Source organism: Lontra canadensis, unplaced genomic scaffold, assembly GCF_010015895.1.
Source record: "Lontra canadensis isolate GAN:19392208 unplaced genomic scaffold, GSC_riverotter_1.0 scaffold74, whole genome shotgun sequence".
NCBI classification, from domain to species: Eukaryota; Metazoa; Chordata; class Mammalia; order Carnivora; family Mustelidae; genus Lontra; species Lontra canadensis.
The window spans coordinates 1,161,660-1,186,985 of record NW_022631068.1 but is presented as its reverse complement, the minus strand read 5'-3'; the positions used below and the strand labels follow the sequence as shown (position 1 = coordinate 1,186,985).

The 25,326-nt window shown below is 34.4% G+C and overlaps 1 protein-coding gene across 1 annotated transcript in view; it reads left to right on the top strand.

The window, feature by feature from the left end:
- Positions 1-25,326, top strand: part of SOX6 (SRY-box transcription factor 6) — a 595,512-nt gene that overhangs the window by 285,037 nt on the left and 285,149 nt on the right. The window lies entirely within an intron of this gene.

Below are 25,326 nucleotides of genomic sequence, written 5' to 3'. Positions count from 1 at the left end.
GGGAGAGGATGGAGCATACTTCTGGTTGGCAGGGATCCCAACTTGAGGCTTGATTCCAGGGCCCTGGAATCATGACCTGAGCTGAAGGTAGATGCTTAACCGACTGAACCACCCAGGAACCCCTAGGTCCCATTTTTAAATGAGGTGTGAAGTTTAATGGTTTCATTTGAGTTAGCAAGGTCATAAATAAATTTGAGTTAGCAAGGTCAACACATAAAAATCAATCACATTTCTATATATTAGCAATGGACATGTGAAAACTGAAATTAAAAACACAATACTATTTGTAGTTGCTCCAAAGAAAATGAAGAATATAGGTATACACTTAAAGCATGCGCAGGATCTGATGACACAATTACAAAATGGTGATAAAAGAAATGAAAGAAAACCTAAAGAAATGGCAACACATACCATGTCATGGATTGGAAGACTCAACATGGTAAAGATGTCAGTTCTTCCCCAAATAATCTATATGTTTAATGCAATTTCTATCAGAATTCATATGCATAGAAAAGCTTATTCCAAAATTTATATAGAAAGGGGCAGACCCTAGAATACCTAAGATATTCTTTTTTAAAAATTTTTAAAATTTTTTATAAACATATAATGTATTATTAGCCCCAGGGGTACAAGTCTGTGAATCGCCAGGTTTACACATTTCACAGCACTCACCATAGCACATACCCTCCCCAGTGTCCATAACCCCACCACCCTTTCCCTAACCCCTCCCCCCAGCCCCCCTCAGTTTGTTTTGTGACATTAAGAGTCTCTTATGGTTTGTCTCCCTCCCGATCCATCTTGTTTCATTTATTCTTTTCCTACCCCCCAAAACCCTCCACTGCATCTCCACTTCTTCATATCAGTTGTCGTCTTCATATGATAGTTGTCTTTCTCTGATTGACTTATTTCGCTAAGCATAACACCCTCTAGTTACCTAAGATATACTTGACAAAGAAGAGTAAGATGTTAGGAATCCCTCTACCTAATATCAAGGTCTACAATATAGCTACAGTAATCAAAATAATATGGTTTTGGCAGAAAAATAGACACAATGATCAATGGAATATAGTAGAGAACACACAGAACTGCAAAAATATGCTCAACTGATTTACGACAAAGGTGAAAAGTGTTATTTGCTATTTTATATATATTGATCTTGTTTCCCAAGAAGATTTTAATTTCCTTGAGGACACAGATGTATCTTTTAGTCTATCTTCACAGTGCCTAGTATAGATCTTAGCATGTAATATATGTATAATAGCTAAAAATCTATTGATTTATAAAAGGTTTCAGATATGAATAATATTATGGTGTAAAGGAGATAAATAGACTCAATTTTTAGGGAGCGCTCCTTCATTTAAATAAAACATACATATACATATTTAAATACATACATATATATGGTTATTATTTCCATAACTATTTATTAAGCTCTTACATCTGGTAGTATAGTGGGCCTGGGCTGGGAAGAGGTAAAAGTGGAGAAAGAGAAGGTGGAAAAAAGGAAGATGAATATAGAGATGGACAGATATTGGTTTTTAGTAACTCATAATTAGTGAGAAACACACCCACACACACAAACACAAAGTAATCATATTAGAATAAATGCTGTAGTAGAAGTTGCTTAAAATGTGGGAATACAAAAGGGGGCTGTCATTTTTGTCTAGTAGATCTAGGGAAGGATTTATAGACATTTGAGCTGGATTTTGATGAATTGTAAGCTATTCATAGTGACCAAGAGATACAATAGAATCGCAGGTAGAGAAAACAGCATTGTATAAAGTTTCAGGGGTATGAATAAACCCATGAGTTTGGTGAATTCAGAGGTTCAGTGTGGCTGGACAGGAGATATGACTGAGAAAATAGATTAAAACCTTTCTGGAAGAGTTTGAATTTTATTTTTTGGGTAGTAGGGAGCAGCTGAGAGCTTTAAGTAAGAGGAGGCATAACGTAATTGGATGCATTTCTTATAAAAGAAACTTGGGTGGCATTTTGTCAGTTTGAAAGAGACAAGACCAAATGCAGGAAAATCTGCTAGTAGGCTATTTTAATGGGCCACATATGTACTGATAAGGGTCTAAAAAATTAAGGCAGTGTCAGGGAATAGAGAGGAAGAATCAGGTTTTAGTTATATATTTGAGGTTGCTAATTAGATATGGTCTATGAGGTTAGGGAGAGAGACGAATATGATTGAAGTACCCTAGCAGAGAGATTCAATGATGAGGCTATTAAGATGGTGAATAATAACAAGAAAAGTTGGTGACTATAGATAGGTAAAGTTTGGGGAGAAGGTTTGGTTTAGAAATACTGAGTTTGAGCATTCTGTGAAAGTAGATACATTCAGTAGGCAGATGTAGGACTGATTATCCTGGAGATTAGGAGAAAGGAGTACCCCTTGGCCCCCTGCCTTTTTTAAAATGAAGTGTAATTAACATACAGTGTTACATTAGTTTCAGGTGTACAATATAATGATTCAACAGTTCTATACATTACTCAGTTCTCATCAAGATAAGTGTACTCCTTAATCCCCTTTATTTCATCCCTCCCCCTACCACCTCCCCTCTGGCAACCTCCAGTTTGTTCTTTACATTTAAGAGTTGGTTTTTCATAAGAGAATCTTAATCTCACAAAACAAACTGAGGGTTGCCAGGGGGAGGGGGTTAAGGAGAGGGTGGTGAGGTTATGGACATTGGGGAAGGTATGTGCTATGGTGAGTGCAGTGAAGTGTGTAAACCTGGCGATTCACAGACCTGTACCCCTGGGGCTAATAATACATTATATGTTAATAAAAAAATAAAAAATTTAAAAAAAAGTTGTTTTTTTTTTGTCTTTTTTTTGTTTGTTTGATTTCTTAAATTCCGCATATGAATATCATACCATATATGGTATTTTTCTTTTTCTGTTTTACTTCATTTAACATACTCTCAAGGTTCATCCATTGTTGCAAATGGCAAGAGCTTATTCTTTTTTGTGGTTGAGTAATATTCCTTTATATATATTATATATATAATATATATAAGTGGTTATATATATTATATATATATATATATCCACACACACACACACACACACATATATATATATATATATATCACTTCTTTATCCATTCATCTATGGATGGACACTTGGATTACTGTCATATTTTTGCTATTGTAAAAAATGCTGCAATAAATATAGGGATGCATATATCTTTTTGTATTAGTATTTTTACATTCTTTGGGTAAATACCCAGTAGTGGAATTACTGGATCATATGGTAATTCCATTTTTAATTTTTTGAGGATCCTCCATATTGTTTCCCACAGTGACTGAAACAGTTGCATTTCCACCAATAGTGTATGAGGGTTCCTTTTTCCCCACATCCTCATCGGCACTTGTTATTTCTTGTTAGTTTTAATTTTAACCATTGTGATAGGTGTAAGGTGATATCTCCTTGTAGTTTTGGTTAGCATTTCCCTGATGATGAGTGATGTTGAGCATTTCTTCATGTGTCTGTTGGCCTTCTGTATGTCTTCTTTGGAAAAATGTCTATTCAAGTCCTTTGCCCATTTTTATTTTTTAAATTTAATCTAATTTATCTTTTTCTGTTGAGTTGTATAAGTTCTTTATATATTTTGGATATTAACCCCTTATTGGATATATCTTTTGCAAATATTCTTCCCATTCAGTAAGTTGCCTTTCTGCTTTTGTTGATGATCTTCTTTCCTGTGCAAAAGCTCTTTATTTATAATGGTATAATCCCAGTAGTTGAATTTTGCTCTTGTTTTCCTTGCCTGAGGAGGCATATCTAGAATAATGTTTCTACAGCCAGTGTCAAAGAAACCAAAGACATCCAAATAGGTAAGGAAGTATAGAAGACCCTAAAAATCCCACCAAAAACTATTAGAACTGATTAAATGAGTTTAGTAAAGTCACAGGATACAAAATTAATATATAGGAATATGTTGTGTTTCTATGCAGTAATAATGAAGTATCAGTAAGACAAATTAAGAAAATAATCTCCTTTATAGTGGCACCAAAAATAATCAAATACCTAGGAATAAACTTAACCGAAGAGGTGAAAGACCTGTACTCTGAAAACTATAAAACACTGATGAAAGAGATCAAAGATGACACAATACTGACATTTTTTTACAGAACTAGAACAAATAATGCTAAAATTTATGTGGAACTACAAAAGACCCTGAATAGCCAAAGATATCTTGAGGAGTTGGAGCAATGCTGGAGGTATCACAATCCCAGATTTCAAGATACACTACAAAGCTGTAGTAATCAAAAAAGTATGGTGCTGGCACAAAATAGACACATAGATCAATGGAACAGAATAGAGAGCCCAGAAATAAATTCATACTTACATAATCAATTACTCTACAATGAAGGAGGCAAGAATATACAATGGGGAAAAGATAGTGTCTTTAATAAAACGTGTTGACAGCTACATGCAAAAGAATGAAAATGGTCCTCTTTCTTACACCATACACAAAAATAAACTCAAAATGGACTGAAGACCTAAATGTGAGACCTGAAACCCTAAAACTCTTAGAAGAAAACATAGTAATTCCCCTTGGCTCCTTTCTATCATAGTTACGAACTTAAACTTTTTCTCAGAGAACTCATTGCAGCTTTCAGTTGGCCTCAAATTTGCTCCACATGTGAGAGCTTTGTAATCTGTCATTCCATTCTTAGAAGAGAAGCAACTATAGGCCAGTACAGGTCATGTGCGTCTTATCTCTTCAGGTAAACTCAATTAATTTTGTGGCCCAGTGGTTCACATTGTCAGTGGCATTGATATTGCCTTGGAGCTTATTAGAAATACAGATTCTAGGGCCTCACCCCTTACCTACTGAATCAGAAAGTCTGGGATGTGGCCCAGCAACCCATGTTTTAACAAGCTCACCAGGTGTTTCTGATGCACATTGATGACTGAATGCTATGATATAAGAACTATACTGCATTACATTGTACTAGGCCATGCTGTGCTATTGCTCAAACCATATAATTTACGATGCCATGAAGTCAGTTTCCTACTGGGAAACATTTCCAGCCATCTTCATGATCAATAATTGTCTAACAAAGGATAAAATAATGGATAAATTGGCTTGATAAAGAAGTAGGATGAAAGTACAACCTACACACTATATATGTCAGGGTGCAGAGGTATTGCTTTTTCATTGTATTACTTTCTCCAAATCCTATTTCATATAAGTCTATATATCTGAGAGCTAGAAAATAAAATTGGTGCGATATCATACAGAAAAATGAAACTCAGGACTGCTTTAGCAGTTTAGCAGATAGTTCAGGTGATGGTGTTAGGGCCTCTGGTTAGGGAAGAGAAGCTGATGAGGGAAAGAAGAAAGGTTCTTGCATGGTTTCAAGGGTATACATCTGGATTCAGATTTTATTTTAGTTTCTGTACCTTGATCAAAGGGTATAGTGTTCAGGTCATAGAATATGATCCCTTATCTGAGGATGCGTAACAGATATTACCGGGTGATGAGCCGAATTTAATACGGAAAACAAAACCCACCGTGTTTGGGCTTTAAGAAGGTTAACATTTAATTGCCAAAGAAAATTTGTATTCTTGTTAGTCATGTGGATCATGAAGTGTTGAGGTGGCCTGGGCATAAGTGAATTTCCTAGCTGTTTAGGTGAACAGCCTCAGGTTTCTCTGGTGATGAACTTTAGTATTTGTTAGCCCCACTTGCTCTGCCATTCCTGCTGTTTTGCAACAGGGCTTAAAAGTGCTTTAAGTGCTTGTGACCGTGGTAATGAATGAAAATGTCTTTCCAGCACTGAGAGGATTGCATTAGACTGAATAGTCACCTCACTTGTAAAAGCACTATTAGAGTGGGGCAGCTGTAAGTAAGGATAACGATTTGTGTCCACTGCTTATTTACTGAAAATTGTCAATGTATTATTTATTGAGAGCTCTCCAGACAGTGCTTGTCAGAATAAAAATGTCAGCTCTGAGCAAAATGTTATAATACATAATAAAAATGCTAGGTACGCATTTTAGGGAGACAACTAATTAGACCTGCTATTTCTTAAGGAAGGGGTAGTAAAAATGTCTAATATTGTGGATTTCTCCATTTGTATAAGTCCTTTTCTTTTCCCCCTGCTCAGCTCAATACTTGGTTTAGAAACTTAGCAGGTCTGAGAAATAATTTGAACAACTTTGCATTGTTGCTATTAGACAGCCCAAGTAGTGAGGAGGCTTGCTCAAGGAGGAAGAGCCTGGCTGGTGATCCCACAGTGAGCAGCTGCCCTCACCTCCATGTTTTGTCTGAAACTAGAAGATGTCACTTCCTCCCTGAGCAGTGCTCGTGGAAAACTGCCTCCAGTGTAAACAACATAAAATTATTAAGCTTATTCCTCAGCCGTGCTAATTAACCCCAAACAAATTTCACATTAAGGAAACAGAATTCAATCAATGTAAATGTTATTGCTGTGTATTACTGTAAGCAATAATATAGTGGCTAAAATAATTAATTATTTTGGATTTTTTTTTAAAAAGAAAGTATTCTTTTTTATGGTGTTGCAAAATATTTTGTGGATTTTCTTCCCCCTTTCTTCGGCCTTCCCTGGCGTAGAATATAAAAGACCCATCTGGTAAAGCATGGTTAATACGCAGTCGTTTTTTTACGGGAAAGGAAAAATGTATTTTGGAGTGCCTCAGGTTTACTTAGTCTAATGTTTTCATTGGCAATACATATGCAGATTTTGTCTTCTTCTACCTACTGTACTTCACTACTCATTGTAGAAATTTCCCATTTTTTTTTCCTCCAGTCTTAAGTAAAAAGGCCTGCGGTGATGGTGGTGGTGGAGGGAAAGATAAAAAAGAAGGATGGTTAAATACAGTCCACTTCTGGGGAAAAAATGAAATGCTGTTTTGCTGTATTTCAGGTTTGGGAAAGCAATCACCAATAAAGATTTTTTCTTTTTTTATCTGGGCTTACATAGGAGGTCAAATTATCCTCTTCAGGATAATTTTCTCACGTTTTTTGAAAACAACAAGATTTCTAAATAATTGCTTGTTTGTGACTGTGATAACTTTGGATAAAATGTATCGTTATCATCTTCATCATCACTGAAGACCTTTAAAGACACGAAGTGCAGAACCCAAATGAGATGTTACTTGATTTTCATGCAGTAAAATGCATATTTGATTAATACGGAATTATTTATCAATTAGAGGTGGCATAGTCTGTAGCACATGGAACACATATCAAATACAATTTGTATGAAGGTTATTCTAAGATATGATACATCCTTTAGCCAATCTATGCTAGCAGGTGTTAAATTAACTTTGAAATTTAAAGTAATTTAACAAAATGGTGATGCAATAAAATAAAATGTTACTTTTCACAGATTGAACACCAACCATTTCTTTGTAATCTTATCATCTTCTTGCAAATGTCAAAGCCTCTGTCTTTCTCTATCCCCACTTAGTTCAGTATCCTATTTCATGGCTACTCTTAATTCCTTACTCGTCTCTATTTAAACTCGATCTTCTTGATAGGACTATTCATCTTTTCATCGTAACTTAAATACCTAACAGGCGGTATTTGCTATTAAATATTTACAGTGATGCCAAAACTAATAATGAGAACATAAGTGTTCCAAGAAATAGCTAGGGCATGCCACTAAAAAAGTAAAGATTAATAAAAATGAATTTTTATAATGTAGTTGCAAAGAAATTAAAATCTTGTAGAAGGACTCTTTTAAGATAACACTTGAATGTGCCATTTATTCGGTTATGTATTTTGGTTTCAACTGATTTGTTTCAGATGATCGTTTATATTTTGGTCTATTTCTTTAGTTTCTATAGTCAGAGAGTTATTTTCTTTTTGACTTCCTTGGACATTTATTTTTACCTTTCCAAATAAAAAGCAACTTTAGATTTTATTTATTTGCATACATAAGAAGTCGATAATGTACCAAAGATTATAAGAGGCTATGTTCAATAATTTTAAAATCACATAACATTTAGACAATGAAGAATTTGTATTGAATATTTCTATATATTTTAGAGGTTTATGTCTCTAAGTATATTTGGAGCAAAAGCTTTAAAAGATATACATGCAATAGCAAAGAATATAGGATGGTTAAATATGATAACCGGCACTTGAGTAGACCTCTGGCAGTCGGGACACTTAGAAAATATTAAGCTGTACAATTTCTATGATTAATATTTCTGGATTTTAAAGTTACACAATAATAACAAACTAAAAAATGCAATAAAATTCTAAAATAAGGGTCCTAGTTCGAAGAAGTTGCATTGGTATATTTTAGAATGAGATGCAAAGGGTTTGCATCCAGTACTCTATTCCCTTTAAGACTATAATTGACAAACTGCGGTAATCACGCTTTTATGTGTTTTTCTTCCTCTACTGAATTCATTCGAAAAAACGAAAGTAAAAAAGGTAAAAAGAGACTCCAGAATTTTGAAACCCAGTGGTCCTGAAGTGATGGGAAAATAGCCAAGGTGTCACAGCTAATTTCTGACCCTGTTTTATGAGTTCTGCTGTTCCTTATTCCCCCTGTCAGCCTGGGAATCCCTGAGGCTGTGCAAACTGGCTGAACATCACTCAATCCCAGTTTTATATCCCCTTTTAATAATGTTGAGTCTATTCTGTCCAACTTTGATTCAGACAACCTGCTTGTCTTGAAAAAGTGATATATTTAATCAGTGACTCTGTCTCCAGCATAGCTCCCACTGCGTGTGACTAGAGCCGAGAGTAGTGCAGTGGTCTGTCACTTCTGTTTGAATGGGTAATGTGGAGCCCATCAGCTGAAAAGACAGGAGCTGGAACTGCTTGTTAGGACACATGATCAAAAGCCACTCTCTGCTTTCTGCCAATCAAACCTCATGTTGCCTTGTGGGGCAGACATTAAATAGATTTTTTTTTTTTTCTGTCTTACACTGTGGGCACTTTGCCAGTTTGACATGTGAACTGTTACAAAAGATAGCAGAGTTTTGACCGCTTGCTGACTGCTTTAAAATATTATCGAACACTTGTTGTCAAAATGAAATATTCATAACACTATATTATGATAAATTCTTTGAAGTATTATTTTGTGCCTTTATCTTGTAATTTGTAGATTTTCTTTTTTCTTTTGGCTAAGACAGAAGAAACAATAGACAATTGCTTCTTGGGTCAAAGTAAGGGAGACAAAGCCTTTAAATCGATCCAATTGCAAAGCCAACACAACTGTATCACAAATAGTTTTGAATCATATAATGATTGCTTTGTGAAAATAACATTAGTGAATTAAATGTTATTTTACATTGTTTCCTCTGCATTAAAAATTATTTACTTCTTCTCTTCTAAGTCGGGATAAGAGAGTAGTTTTAGTATTATATGCTGACCAAAAACATTAAAAATTTTATTTTGAAATTTAACTCAGGATCTTATATCCCCTCTGCTTACTGAGAAGATGGACAAATTTCTAAATTCTAAGACATTCTCTGATTTGCAACTGTCCTGATGAATCTTTTTTACTCTGCCTTTTCTTTTTGTCGTCCTCTGAAGAGTCTCCCATTATATCACTACTTCGGTTTTGTACCCATAGAGGCTGAATAATGGTGGCGTAGACCTAACTTCTAAGCATTTTAAGAAAAGAATGAGTACCTAAGTACTACTTTTGATGTAGAAGGGCACTGGAACTGGATTTTGCTCTCATTTCCAAACACCCAGCTAATTGTCATAAAGCTGTGAAATCTTCATTGGTGCTTTGATATCTCCAAACTTGCCACTTGGTACTTGCTGTTTCTTCTCTAATGATCATTTTAAAAGGAGTTAAACATTTTCACCAAAACAGACCATGGCAATCTAGTGGAACTCATTTAAACAGGGAGCTACACATAAACAGCTGCTCCGTCAATAAGCCATTCTTTATAATACCCTTATTACCTTCTAGTGTCTCAAATTCTGATTAGTCAACAGTGCTGATTGCTGCACGGCATTCCGTTGCCCATCTTCCTTCTGCTCAGCTGCTCATGTCTTAGTTGTTATTTGATTACAACACAACTTGAGCATTGTTTCTCCAAGTTGCTCTTCATATTGTGTCTTAAAAACTGAATTATCCAGGGAGACTGGGATGGTGTGAGAGTGACTTTCTTCGCACACATTAAAAATATCTGAACAAAGCCTGGCATGAGAAATGCAACTATGGAACACTTAGATTGGAAAGGATATTTGTGACTTAAAACTCAGTACTTAGGATCATCTTAGGAAACAGAGATTAAGTATATGGTAGTATTTTAAAAGGCATTATAATATTTCACAAATGTAAAGAGTTATAAAATTGTTGTATTATGGTTATTAAATTTCAGCCAGTTACAAAGTTCTGGAAGAGGTAATTATGGATGTGGAACTCCACAGGAAAGGCCTGAAGGACCTTCATCTTTGCCCCAGGACTAGATCATTTTAGTCCAATTACTGTGTGGCACCAATGATGCCCCACTACACTGGACAGTTTGTTGGTACTTTCAGTTATGATGAAATAAGTAAGGGTGGGAAAAATCTCTATAATGAAGTTTGAATTTCAGCTATTCCTTTGTTGTGACCCCCTGGAATCTACTCTTGGTGAGTAGGAAATGCTGACACACTAGAAATGCAACCCCAGTAAAGGCCCTAAATCTGTCATTGTGCTCTGGAGTCTGCTCTGAAAATAGCAAAGCTCTTTTGGTAAATTAAAATCGGTGTGAATGGGAACAGATGCTGACACGCTTTACTTTATCTTCAGGGACGCCAGTTAGAGAGGAGAGGGTCAGCAAGGCTAGATGTAGGAAACACAGGGAGCGTGCAAACTTGTTCTGTCAAGGGAGTTCTGTTTGGGGATGTTAGTCAGTAGAATTGTATTTATCTTTGGTAATCCAGGTAAGAATTATACCCACATTAGTCTATCCAGAGGAATAATGAAGGAGATGGTATTCATTTCTGGGAAAGCTATCTCTTTGCAGTGTTCCCTTGTGGTTGTCTTTTCTTCATCAGCCCGCTTTGGCTATAAACTGTCTCCGACTACTATTAGGTTTTACTTTCCAACATCATTTTGGCATAGCTTCCTAAAGTATTTGTTGAACACTAATGCTACCGTAGTCTTTGTACTGATATTTGTCAAAAATAATGAAAATGGTTTATGTTCTAAAAATGTACGATTTATCAAATAGCTTGTATAGTCAATTTAAATAAGTCTCGTAGAAGTTTCAGTCTTGATTTGAAAAAATAGCATAGGATGAATTTATTTATAAGAACCTTAATAGTTTCTCTCAATTCCTTTTACATTTTAGATTACCTTATAATTTTCTAAATCTACATGAACAATAATGATCAATTTTGTCAGTATTATTCACACCTTTTATTAATTTAACATAGATGAATAAATGTGAATGTTGTGAAGAGTTGATTGGGAATAGATTTTAAATCTGACAGTTAGATTACAGGGTACCTAAGAAAAAATGGCTCTTTCACTAGATACCTAGTAATTTAATTCTTGTTTGAAATTATTATAATTTATTACAGTGTGTGGGTCCTAATGAATGTCTACTATTAAATGAAAAGGAGAAATTGAAATTAAGATTATGAAATTCTTTTAACTCATATCTTAAAATCCTCTTAAACAATTCAGGAGACATTAATAAGCTATGTGGGTTTCTTTCCATATTCTGTAATGGCAAATAAAAACATTTTTTCGGCATTTAAAGATTCTTAAAAATATTGAATGCCATTGAACCTAAAGCGTACAATCTTAGAATTTTATAAAATGGGAGTAGCCATTATAATAGCATTAAAATTGGCAAGTCCATTTAAATATTTATTTGGATTATGCACAGACTTTTCCAGCATTTGAGTTTTCCTGAAACAACTAGGTTTCCTTCATGTTAAACACTTAATATTGGACAATTTGAGATTTCATAGAGCTGTAAACTATACCAGATTAACATTTAAAACATTTCCAAACACCAGGGAGACTTTTAAAGTGCGAATAAAAATTTATAAATGAAATAAAGATGTCCGAATGCCCACAGGCATTCAAAGTTGTCACTTATCCCTAGATCTAAGTAAAACCTGTCATGTGCACAAAATAAAGATCAGGTCTTTGAAAAATAATAATTCCTGGGCAAAGAAATGAATGTATGACAATATTTCTGTCCTGATAGATTATCTGAAGTGTTGTTTGAAAGGCCCAATGAGTATCTTGGCAAGATACTGGCAAGAAGCCCCTCTCTTACAATTTGACCATGTGTATTTGAGAATCATTTAAGAGAGAAAATCAGATTGATTGCCGCTTTTATTTCAAGCTATTAGTATGTTTACCTAAAACCCTAAAGTTTTGTTTCCTAATTTCTAGAGGGTTTTTTTTTCCCCTATTGAGGCTGCTATCATGCATGTATAAGCTAGTAATTAGTTTATATGTAAGGAGAAGAAGAAATTAAGCAAGTTGGTGATGAGTTTATATCTGATTGCAGAGAAAAACCGTGCTCTAGGTTTTTCAGTCTCAGAACAATGCTAGCGTAGAGATGTAGGGACTGGCCGTCTCTCACTGTGAAGGCACCCCGAACCAACTGGGGATGTAAGGAATAAAATGTAACTTCTTCAGGGAATGGCTATTTGGGTAGATTTTTGTTTGTCTGATGGATTTTCAAAAGATTTCCTTTGAGGCTGCGGAGCTTTGCTCTTAGGCCTGTAAGAGTCACAACTCCACTCTTCTTCTTTGTCATAAAATTCTCCATCTCCCTCCCCCACTCACATCCCCACTTAAGGGTGTACTGCCAAAAGAATGTAGTGAGAACCCTAGCTGGGAAGGTGATTTGTTGCCTCTGATAATCTGATCATTGAGCTGAAGTTAGCTCAGGCGTCTGAAAGAAATCAAGGGCATAAGTCGGGCAATACTTTCTTAGTAACGATTACTCCTGTTTTTAAAATGTTTACAGTAGTTGTTAAAAAAGGAAACAATTGGATAGAATTTATCCTGCCTAACTTTCTATAAATATAGCCTTTTCTCATCTATCAGTAATGTCCATGTGGTGACTGTTTATCACAGTAACTAGTTCCAACAGTTAAATTCCGGTGTCTCTCATCTACTGTTACAAAAGGGTAAAAACTGGCCAACTGCCTCAACAAGATACAACTTTCTCTTATTCAGTTTGAGCACATGCGGGTTGTGCTGTGGAAAGTGCTTCTTTTCAAATGTTTTTGCTCATAGTGATGAAGTTACTTTAAAATGTTAACTTTGAAAAGTATTGGCAATTTACAAAACCGTATCTACTGTTATATTTAATTAGATTTTTTTTCTCCTTTGTGCCTATTTAAACTCTAAATGAAAGATGGAAATATGTTTGCTCTAACATATTTGATGTGATTGAGATGAGATTAAGCGGTTTAAATGATTTAAAAATTATATTTACTTTAGTGCAATCTGTTAGGTTCAGTGCTGATCTGACTTTTGGTTTGCTTTGTGGTGCAGCAAACCAAGCACTGAGGGTTAAATTATTCAGCACGGGGTAGGGTTAAAAATCTAGGTTTCCTCTCTCCTTCCCAGTGACTGAATTCTTCAGTCAAAGTTAAATTTGCTGTTCAGACATTAGCTGTACTTCTTAGCAATGACCTTGTGGGGTAGAGAAGCATGGCACAGTGGCACTTTCCAGCTGTATTCAGCCTATCCGTCGGGGTATAATCATGCTCAGTCCCAGCACCGCAGGCTTGGACATATGTTGAGTTTTATTTCTTTCTTCTGACATTAATCCTATTCACCAGCTGTTCTGCCAGCTGCCATTCTTCAGCTTAGAGATTACATTTTGGGGGATACCAACAAAGGTCTAGTTGACCACTGCTTTCTTTTTCTTTTTTTTTTTCCCCCTTATTCTTTAGAAATGATTGGATCTGGGGGTTAGGAGAACTCAATCTTTTCCCACTATCACCTCACTTTTCTTTGGATCTTAGACATTAACATGATTTATGATCACTTTCAGTATGTTGTAGATAAGCCTTCCAAAGAGCCAGATTACCACCTTACTTATAAATCCCCTCTCCATAAAAAGGTTTTAAGTTTACATTGAAGGCTATAATTAATGTTTCTTATGCTACTATATAAACAACATTAATTAGTGACAAATTCTTTTGATCTCCTAAAACATATTCCAGCTGAAAACATGCTTTCAGTTCTTCTTTCTTTCCCCCTGCAGGTTTGCGAGCATATCTCTGTTAAGATGATACTTTTTTTCCTGAGCTATGGTTTAACTAATCTTGTTTGAATGGGCTATTAAATCTCTGTTACACTCATAATATATACTAATAAGTAGTATAGATTTCTCACTTCGTATTCCAGATGATCTGTCCATAAGCAGGATGTTAAACATCTGTAGTTTAAGCCTTCTGGGACTAACAAATGCATTAATGCCAGAAAGAAATGCGGCCTGGACGATAAGGTCATGGACCATGTGGCAAAGAAGCATCCCCGATATTATCAAGTCGGAGTATACTCTTCATTGTTAATCCTTCCATTTTCATACGGACAAAAAGATTAATAGATTTAAGTCCTAATCATTTACAGTACATGTTTATTACATTAATACCAACAAATACACAAAATCCCTTATGTGTTATAATTCTCCCAGCTGATATTTTAAAGTCATTTATCCCACAGGCCTCACAATAGCTTTCCCTTAGCCATTCATTTACCTCAGAAGGTAACATCAATAAGTGTTTGTTTATTAGCAAGGTTTGCCTTTTATCTTTTTAACTTTGTGGCATATGTGGGTCAGATATAATGGTAAGGGATTCAGTTTAAATAACACCTTAGGCTGGAGTCATTAGAATTAAGAGCACCTTACCGACTCAGAAAAACAAAAACAAAAACAAAAACAAAAACTAATGGTGTATTTTAGAAGGTAGATTTGTTTGCTTGCTTGTTTATTCATTATTTCATTTATCCATCTGTGTGTCCGTCCATCCGTCCATGCATGCATGCATGCCTGCATTCATTCATTCATTCATTCATTCCACTGAGCACGATATTACTTATTGAGCCATATAAGAGAAAACACAGCATCTCGTATTTACCAGCCAGTGCAATTCTTCATATGTGTAGCAATCTATAGAAAAATGGCAGGAAGTTTATAAATTGCCTGCTGAAAAAAACTATTGATTCCATACTACCCCTCATTTCTTCCCCCAAAGCTCTGACAGTCGTGAACCCCATTTACTAAATACGGACATTCTATTTATAGAAATATTCATATTTTTATTGGTGGCCAAAGCACTGCTTATAGGAAAACCTACAGGTGACTAATAGGAGTTGCTCACTAAGTGGAATAATGAATAGTATTAGGTGTCAATTAAATCAAGCTTCCCCGAGGTGCAGGTGCTCCACAATGTACTGACACATTTCAAGTAGCAGTGCCACTTCACCCATGCATATGAACAAGCACATTTGCATATTAAAAAGCTGAAAATTATTTAACTGAAGCAAAAGTCTTTTAGAGATGATGGAGGTTATTAAAACTGTTGACAAGAAAGAAGGTAATTGCCTGAAAATGAGAGATGACATTCTGCTATACACAGGGAACGTTGTTTTTGTTGTATTGTGCAGCAGTGCCTGGGTGTATAACCTATTACATTGAGATCGCTCCTATGCAATTAGACCCTTTTTGTCCTCACTTCAATAAGGCTATGATTATGAAGGATTGAAGAACACTTGGCATATTGAATGTCTGTTGTTTTTATAACTTCGTCAGAAATGACAAAACACGTTTTGTGTCCTGTTTTTTCTTTGTAGGCTTATTGATTCTGTGATTATAATATTCATAAAAGACAATGTGTTCATGGTTGAGCACTCTGTCATTTATACAGGTTTTATTTTTTTCTGTCTCAGCATAGTATTTGTTTGAATGCCAAGGTGTTAGTCATAAGATGAGCAGATTTTTTAAAGTAAAAGATGAATAGGTGAGAAGTTTATCATGCTAATAATCCCAAATATTACTATTAAAAGTGTCATAAAAATGGATGATTTCATAAGTTTCAAATGGAAATAATTCACCAAGTAAGAAAACTTGAAAGATATTTTATCTTCTCTTTGATTATGAGCTGTTTATTTTCGCTCAGATTTTTGAGAGATATTGCTGTGCTTTGGTTGTGTTTGTCAAAAGTGAAGACTCATGGTCCTAGAGGAAGGCACTTCCTCGATAACTGTAAGAGACAGTGCATCTGGGTTGACTTGCTCCATTCTGTAGGTAGGAACAGAAGCAAGTATGCTGAATATGGCTACTGAAACTGAAACACTGCAAACCACTGCAGGTATAGGAAATTTCAGGTCTTGTGTCTATTAAAATAGTGCTTGTTAAAAAGATTTTACATCTAATCTCCCTAATTAGGTGTCAGCTCCCAGCGAAGCCATTGTAGCAATGCATGAAGTCCCTTTCCACTGTTAAACTCTTTCCTTTAAGAGGCGTATAGGTGCTTTTTGAAATATAGCCAGTCTAGGGTTTGGACTGGGCTTTTAGGCCCATGACATTCCCCATTTTCTTGTTGGGCCAGTCAGCTTCTGCTTTTATTTCTGACATGGTTTTAAATCCAGGACTGGTTTGTCAGAGGTAGAACAGAAAGGATCTGAATAAAGCCCAAATGTACCCAAAAAGTTTTCTAGGGGGTTTGCCATTTACGTGATTTTTATTCTTTGATTTGGATGCATCTGGGCTTTAGTAAATTAAGAGGCACACCTAGGGTTTTTGTTAGCAGCTGTCTAGTGATTTATCTAATCTGACATGTTCATTTCTTTAAGTTGAAGAAGGAAAATGTCTTTAGGCATAGCAATCTGACTCTTGATTAAAAAGATAAAAGTGAGATACCCGAGTTCTTTTGGAACTCACATTATTTACTGCCTGCTGAAAACCTTAGCTATTTAAGAGATGAAAATCCTGACCTACCCATGCCCAAAGAGAAGATTTTAGAAGCCTCCAAAGTATGCCAAACTTGTTAGTTCACATGTATGGATTCCACACTCTGCACCTCAATTTCCATTCTCATAGCCTGGGAGTCGTAGGTAATAAAGTGCTTTTTATTCCAATCACTGTCAGGTGATTTTGTTTAAAAATGTTGAGAACAATCTTAACCTTACTTGATGTAACTGATTTTAGAAGGGAGTAATAATGGTTTTTAACTATATGAATAGTTAATGAAAACTATTTTCTTGGTTGATTAAAATTTTTGTTTTAATTCTAGCAATTTGTTTTGCTGCCATTACTTAAATTTTTTCCCTCAATAAACCCATTGATAGAAAGATATTTAATGCCAAGAATTCATTATAATATTTTATCTGACCTTTAAATAAACATCAGTTTGTGGATTGAAATTTTAAAAAGCAAAGGTAAAAAATTAGCTTTCATTTTAATTTGTAAAAAATTATACTTTGGATGAATTCATGTTAAATATGATTTGTTTAATAGAGACTGAAATAAATGTGAGACAAATCAGAGTCTGGATCTCTAGATGTGCTCTGGAAAAGAAAGTATTGTATAAAATACTTTCCCTTTGTCAAAGGATGACTTCTGTGTAGAGACATTATACAGCACCGGGGAACCAAGGGTGTTCTTTTCGACAACTGAGCTTTTATGAAATTCCCTGACTGGTATACCATTGAAAAACCTTCATAGGCTTTCATATAGTACGTGCTCACTAATGTTTCTTAGGATGTGAATAAATGGATGAATGAGCCTTAGAATATCTGACTGAGAGGTATATAGGAATATAACATTGCTTAGAAAGGCTTGAAGAAAAGTCACATCTGCTCTTTCTACTTTGATATCCATTTGTGACAACTACTCTTTCATATACTTAATATATCTAATGCCCAAAGAAACAAGCAAAGCCAACAAACCATTTTGTTATGAGTTTGGGAATGGTAAAGATGGGACTAGAAAGCAAATTGGATGAACGGGTGCATCAGGCTTTATGGACAGAGACTGGATGAAGTATTTAGGGGGCTGATCCAGAATAGGGTAACCTTACAAATTTAAATATGTTGGTAGACTAGGCCATGGCATAATCTTGAGTTGAGCAAGGGCTTGAAGAAATTGAACATTTGGGGGAGGCAGTCTTCTGAATCAGAGCCATTCCACGGAATATTGGACCCTTGGGAAATTTTACTGTACTTCTGTCTTTTCTCTACTTCCTCCCCTAAACATTTTCCAGGTGAAACCAAGCTAAGGAATAAGCAGTGTGACCCTGAAGTTTGAGAGGCAGCATGAAGCCTCCAGGGTGTGTGTGTGTGTGTGTGTGTGTGTGTATATATATGTATATATATATATATATATATATATATATATATATATGGGAGACACTTTTGCTTGGAAGCTTGGCTCAGTTTCTTCCCTTCTCTTTTTTATGCAGATTCCATGTACATGAGCTTCAAGACAGTTCATTTGTTTGTTTGTTTTTGAGCTCCAACACGTTTTAAATTTTATTCGCAACATATCTTTCTTCTTCCCTGTTTCACTATTTCAGTGGGAAACCCAGGAAACTCCAATAGTCTGACAGTACCCAAGGTCCTACAAAGCTTTTCTGTGTGTGGTCAAATGTGTAATGGCTTTATTTTATACAAATGGATACACCAGGAATTCTCCGGGTCTTTGTTAGTTTAATGCCGCTCTCACTGAACATAGTACTGTAGTTTACAGTTCATGAAGAGGTTTCACATATGTTATTTGAGTATCCTAGAAATTTTGAGTGGAAAGGAGAACAGACATTGTTCTTCTATTTTAGAAGTGAGAAAATTAATGATTAATGTGTTGAGTAGCTAGTAAATGGGAAGCTGAAGTAAAAATTTAGGTTACTTTGTACCTACTTCAGCGTTCTTTCTATTCTTCCATGTTACCATTTTACATGACAGATGTGATATCCAGGTGGGATAGCTGGGTGTAATGTGACCCTCTGTTTAAGGTATCTTGCATCACGAGCTCCCCTGCTTAGGACTGGGTAAACTCATTGGACTATGCTTTATTTGACTATTGTTAGTTTGTCTTCAAGGTGAAGTGGTTCTTTTAGGATAAGAATAGTTAGTTTAGGGGAGAGAGAGAGAGAGAGAAAGTGTGTGTGTGTGTGTGTGTGTGAGAGAGAGAGAGCGAGAGAGAAAGGGAGGAAGGGGGAGAGGGAGAGAGGAGTTATTAAAGGAGGAGAGATGGAAAGAGATGATGTAGCACTATAGCATGTCCCTTTACCTCTAAATTCTTAATCAAATAATCTGCTCTCGAGTGATTTATTTCATCAGAATAACATGTTTACATTTCACAGATTCATCTACATGATCATATTAACAATAGCAACAAGATTTCTATTTTCATGTTGCTTGAAAACCTCAAATTTTGATTTTTCTTTTATTTTTCATAACAGTCTCTCTCGCTCTCTTTTTTTTTTTTTGGTAGAAGAAAAACCCTGTGGAAAATTTCCAAAATTACACAAAGTAGAGAATATAAGGACCCCATATACACCCATCATGTAGCTGCAAAAATTATCAATACTTGCTATAGTTAAGAGTCTCTTATGGTTTGCCTCCTCTGTTTTTAATCTTACTTTATTTTTCCTTCCCTTCCATTATGTTTTCTCACTGCATCTAACCCACTATTTTCTTTGTCTTGATTAAAGTTTAATTTAAAAAATCTAAACTATGAAATAAGTGGAACCTATAGAAGATAATAGAATAAATATCCAAATTTCTGTGGCCACGATTTAATAGATACTAACATTTTTCTTTGGTATTCTTTGTATGACACCTGAGAATGAAGTTGAAATAACTGAAATGGAAAATGGGGACAAAGTTCAGGAAATGGGATGAGTATGGCAAAAGCACTTTGTAATTTCTCAGAATATGCTAGCATTTCCTTTTTACAAGATAGCACTCTACACAACAATTCACGTAGCCTGTTAATGCCTTGTGGAACATATTGATCGTCATATTAGAGATAAGAATATCTTAGTTAAGGCAATTTGACCTGCAGTTTGGTTCATAGGGCTGTCCTGAGGTATCCTGTCCTTGGTGTATACTAATTAGCTCTTGCTGTCTGTTGTGCCTGTTGGGAAGTCACTGTTCACAAAACATCATCTTTGGTTGTTGTCATTGCTTAGCCACAAGGGTGAGTTGCATTGCTCCCAGTACACATTGAGACACTTTTCTCTAGTGCCTTACTCTAACACTTACTCTGGGCCCTGGAAAAGGCATTTTCTTGTTAGAGAAGGAAACCCTCTTCAGAAGCACTAAATAAGACAATGACTAAAAATTCATTTTACTTAAAAAAAAAAAAGCCCATTAAATTAAGCTATGTTTCAAGAAACTCAGTTTCTTAAATTTGTCAGTACTTTTATCTTGGAATAATATATCTTGCCATTTTATTTTTTTATTTCATTTTTTTAAAAAAAGATTTATTTATCTTAGGGAGAGAGAGAGCAGGAACAGGGAGAAAGGGGGAGGGAGAGAATCCTTAAGCAGACTCCCCACTGAGCGTAGAGCCAGACATGGGACTCAGTCAATCCTAGGACCCTGAGATCATGACCTGAGCTGGAACCAAGAGTCAGACACTTAACAGACTAAGCCACCTAGTACCTCCATCTTTCCATTTTATAAGGCATATAACAGAAAATGATTTATAATGTTATTGTTCTATACCAAAATTTTTGTTATTTAGGAAAATCAAAGAACGGAAAATATGAGCAAATGGATATTATTTATTGAAGTTTCATCCAAAAACTCAATATTTTTCATACCTATTGAAAATGTTTCCCAAAATTTCAAGTAATTTTCCTGCCATAGCATATCAGTATAGGTAATATAATTGAGTGAGTTTTTGTTGACTTAGGATCAGACAACATCTCAGAAGTATCACTGAGTCATTGTGATCATAATATTATACATCATGATGGGATGTATAGAAAACTGGGTAGATTGTTATTCATCCATTCATTCATTCATTCACAGACATTTATTGAGTTCCTGTTGTGTGCCAGGTACAATGCCAGGTCCTGGAAAATTGAAGAACACCTTGGCCATTTATTTTTTATTTTTAATTTCTTCTTAAGTGATATTTTTTCACAATTATTTTTTTCTATTGGTTTGATTAAAAAAAACAAACCTGGTAAGTTAATGTTATATTTGTTGTAGCCCCATAAATTAAGATTTTAATGTCATTGATTTTGTTTCTCATAATTAAAGAAAGAAAACTGGAATGTATGGTTTATCTATGGTCCAGTTAGCTTCACTGGACTGCCCCTACCCTTCCAGACAAATCTTGAAATAATCTGTTCCATATAACAAATTATAGTTGAGAATTGAAGTATATGTGCTATGCTTTTTTATGTACATTAAATATGTGCTAATGGTCACAAATATGAAGAGTTAAGAAGGTGTTTAGAGTTTAGGCCATGTGTTCTATCATTATTTAAAAAAATTGAGGGGGCACCTGGGTGGCTCAGTGGGTTAAAGCCTCTGCCTTCGGCTCAGGTCATGATCCTAGTGTCCTGGGATCGAGCCCCGCATCAGGCTCCTTGCTCAGCAGGGAGCCTGCTTCTCTCTCTTCTTCTGCCTGCTGCTCTGCCTGCTTGTGTTCTCCCTCTTTCTCTCTCTCTCTCTCTGACCAATAAATAAATAAATAAAAATTAAAAAAAAAATTGAAGATCTTCAATAAATTAAATGAGCACAGTAATAGGCACATGGACAAAAACTGGAATAGAATACAGCTTTCCCAGAAGAGGCTCACAAGGGGAGCAATAGGGAGTAAGTCTGATATGGATGCAGGAGCAGATTGGTACCATGGGCTTGGTAGCTACTGTACCTCCCTACCATAGCACTTCTAACACACTTCTGTATTTGCCTCGTTATGTGCCTGTATTTCCTACTAAACTGAAACTCAGCCAAGGTAGCAACTTATTTGTTTAATTTACCTTTTACTATCTAGAATCTAGCACATTGCCTGGAACATAGGAGGTGATCAATAAATATCTGTTGGGTGAGTTGTAGTAATATAAACTAGTAAGTTTTGTAAGAGAAGCATGAATAAAGAAGACAACTGTAAAATAAAAGAGTGGAAGAAAATGAAAACGTATTCTTTAAAGTGTGTAAGTTTGAAAATATTTCTATATCTAGATATAGTTAAAACTAGTTTTATTTGTATTCTGTCAGAGCGTGTTTAGCAGACATTTTTGCCTATTGATTTGACAATGACATTTGCAAATATAAGATAATTCCTGAAGCAATAAAAACTAAATTACATTCTGTAGAAAATAACCTAAATTCTATGAAAATTAATAACACATGTACTATAAATATAGTAACTCTGTTAATTAGATTATTTGATTAGCATGAATACCCAGTTCTCTACTACAATAGATACCAGAGGCAATTTGGTAGACTTGAGAGAGAGTATCTGTAGTCTTAGGTAATTGGAGTTAACATTTTAGGGTTGAAAATAACACTTCTTTTTTGCTAAATATTAGCCTAAGAATAAAAAAGCATTCCATCTCATAATTAATTGTAAGCACATTGTTTAAATATCAGCACTAGAAACTGTATAATTGCATTCTGAACTTGGTCATCTTTTATATTTTCAGCAAACTTTATTTTTCTTTCAAGATATCAGGGATGTTTTAGTTATTTTAAACCATAGCTGTTTAAAGGAGAATTACATGGATCTAGAGAACTTTTTTGTCTAGTGAATGAAATTATAGAACATTATTACTGTTAAATGAGGTTTCTTTTTTAACATAACAAAACAATACTAGAAAATAGGGCAAATGTAATCATTCTTGTTATAAATACAGGTTTGCTTCTTTCATTTACTTGAGGGATTTCTTGTGCTATGTTGTACTTAACAGCATAAAATCAAAATTAAAAAACAACTTAAAATAAGTTTTAGTAGCTTTAATGGAAATAAGATTAAAGCCACAGAAATTATTTCTTAGTATTTTTAGAAAGGGTCTTTTTATGTCAGTATTGTGTGTTTATGATTCCTTTTGTAAATCATAGTTTGAAGAAAATCATCTTCTGACAAACTAGAGATACTCTATTTGGAATAATTAACTATTTCACCTTAAGCATAATTATTTTGGGCACCTCTATTGTGCAACATATCTGAAATCATCTATTTTATGTTATAAAATCATTCAAGAATTCCAAACAATGTTTTTAGTATTATATTTCTATTTTATTATTTTTTATCAAATCTATTTTTAAAAAATAAGTTGCCATATTTTCTTGTCTATGAATTGTTTATAGATAATAAAAATTGAGTTTCTTGCATGAATACCATTTTAGGCATTTGTTACTGGAAATTTGGTTTGGATATTGCCATTCAATTGATATGAGCTGAGTGGTATTGAAGTATAAGTTTTTATTTTTGTATTTGTTGTTGACCCTCAGCAAAGACATATATAAAGATACTATATATATCATAGGCTTCTGTTGTGTGTATACCGATATATGTGTGTGTGTGTATACATGCTAATAAAAACAGCAAATACATTTTGATTCCACCATATTTAATATGGGTGATTTAAAGAGGTATTTGTTATCTTGCCAAAATATTAGGCAAATATATGTGTTTGTATATAATCAGACTTAAAGTAGTGAAAGCATTAATTTTAGGAAGGTAGCTTAAAAATACCCTTAATTTTCATAGCAGATAAAATAGTAATGAATTACCAAAATGTATAGTTTTTTCATGTAGATATGTTTTGACAATTTTTATTTAGTCTGGTTTTTCTTTAAATAATCCCCAAATTCAAACTTCTTTTTTTTGTTGTTGTCTAAGTAGTAATAAAAAGGTATTCGACAATAATAATTTATTTATATATTTTTTAAAATGACAAAAAGGCTTGACAAACTTGCTCAGGATCAAAAGTTCTTGCTATTGAAATGCGTTCTTTTAACTGCTAATTTTTTTCCTAAAAGAGTTAGTGATATCCTAACCTTATGGTCTTTAGCTGGAATAGTTTCCACATCTTTTAAATGTATGAAGGGTTCAGAGATTAATTATATACATTATTTTAAGAATTGGGTTTTTTCATTAAGTGAATAACTTACAATTATTTTAAAACAATGTCTGCTACTTAATTGCAAATTAATATTATAGATTCAAACTTTCTATCTAGCATTGGGTAAGTTTTATCATGCCTAAAGATGATAGTTTTGGTGAGTTGGCATTTGTTGCTTGCACTTCCCACAAAGTTTCTCCTGTCATAAAATATTACTACACTGAAGCAATTAATTGAAAACTGTTTCTAAGTAAATGAACATACTGGTGGTGAAGAGCATATGTGTGTGTGTGTTTATGTTATATATGATATACATATATATAAAACATATGTATATTAGTGTTTACATGTGCATGTGCATATAATTCAGTGAAAATACACAGGATAATATCATGAATTTTTTTAAACCTACAGATAGGAATTTTTGTTGTATGACTTTAGGAAAGTTACCCTTTGAATCCTTTGTAATATTGGCATGTTATTATCACCTACTTGATGGCATTAAATAACATATTAAATAAGATAAAGTATTAAAATTCACTTGTCTAACTTAAGTATGATATTAACAAATATTGATATGGAATCTATATGTTTGTTATAGTTACCATAGGTGGTAACTGTAACATGTGTTTATGTATTAAATATATATTTTTTTGATGAGTGAGAACTGATAAAGTTTTGCTGGGTTTGGAGATTGTTTCTGAGAAACACAGTAAGAAAAATCATACATCAATATATTTAATAAATATAAATATAAATAGATATGTGTATGTGAGAGAATTGCTCCATCCTATAGGAAAAGAATTCTTACAACTTTGACACTAGTAAGTCATGTGTTTTTCATTCACATCTGCAGATAAATAAACAAAAAAGCTTCTTTGACATAGTAGTTGTGGTCTCTGTTACATGGAGAGAGAAAGCAGGCAGGCAAGCTAGCAATGGAACACATATATATACAACCGAAAGCAATTTGAAAAGTTATGACTTGTGAACATTTGGCACCTTGGTTTAATTTTTTTTTTTACAAGAGGTTTATTCTGTTGGTGTTAAAGTTTTTAGGGTTTACTTCTCCTGATACTTGGAAACTTCTTTGGCAGATCAGATGCAGAGTGAATAAAAAAGCTCTCTGTTTTTAATTCCTGCCGGATGATAGCTACAAGGAATTTCATCCTCTTTCCACTATGCCACTCTGTTGAGAGATGATTCTTTCAGACTGTAGGGATGATTTAAATTAATGGTAATTGAACCGACCTGCACTAATACAAGAGCACATTTTGTTCTTACTAGAAATGGGTTTGGTTTCTGTCACT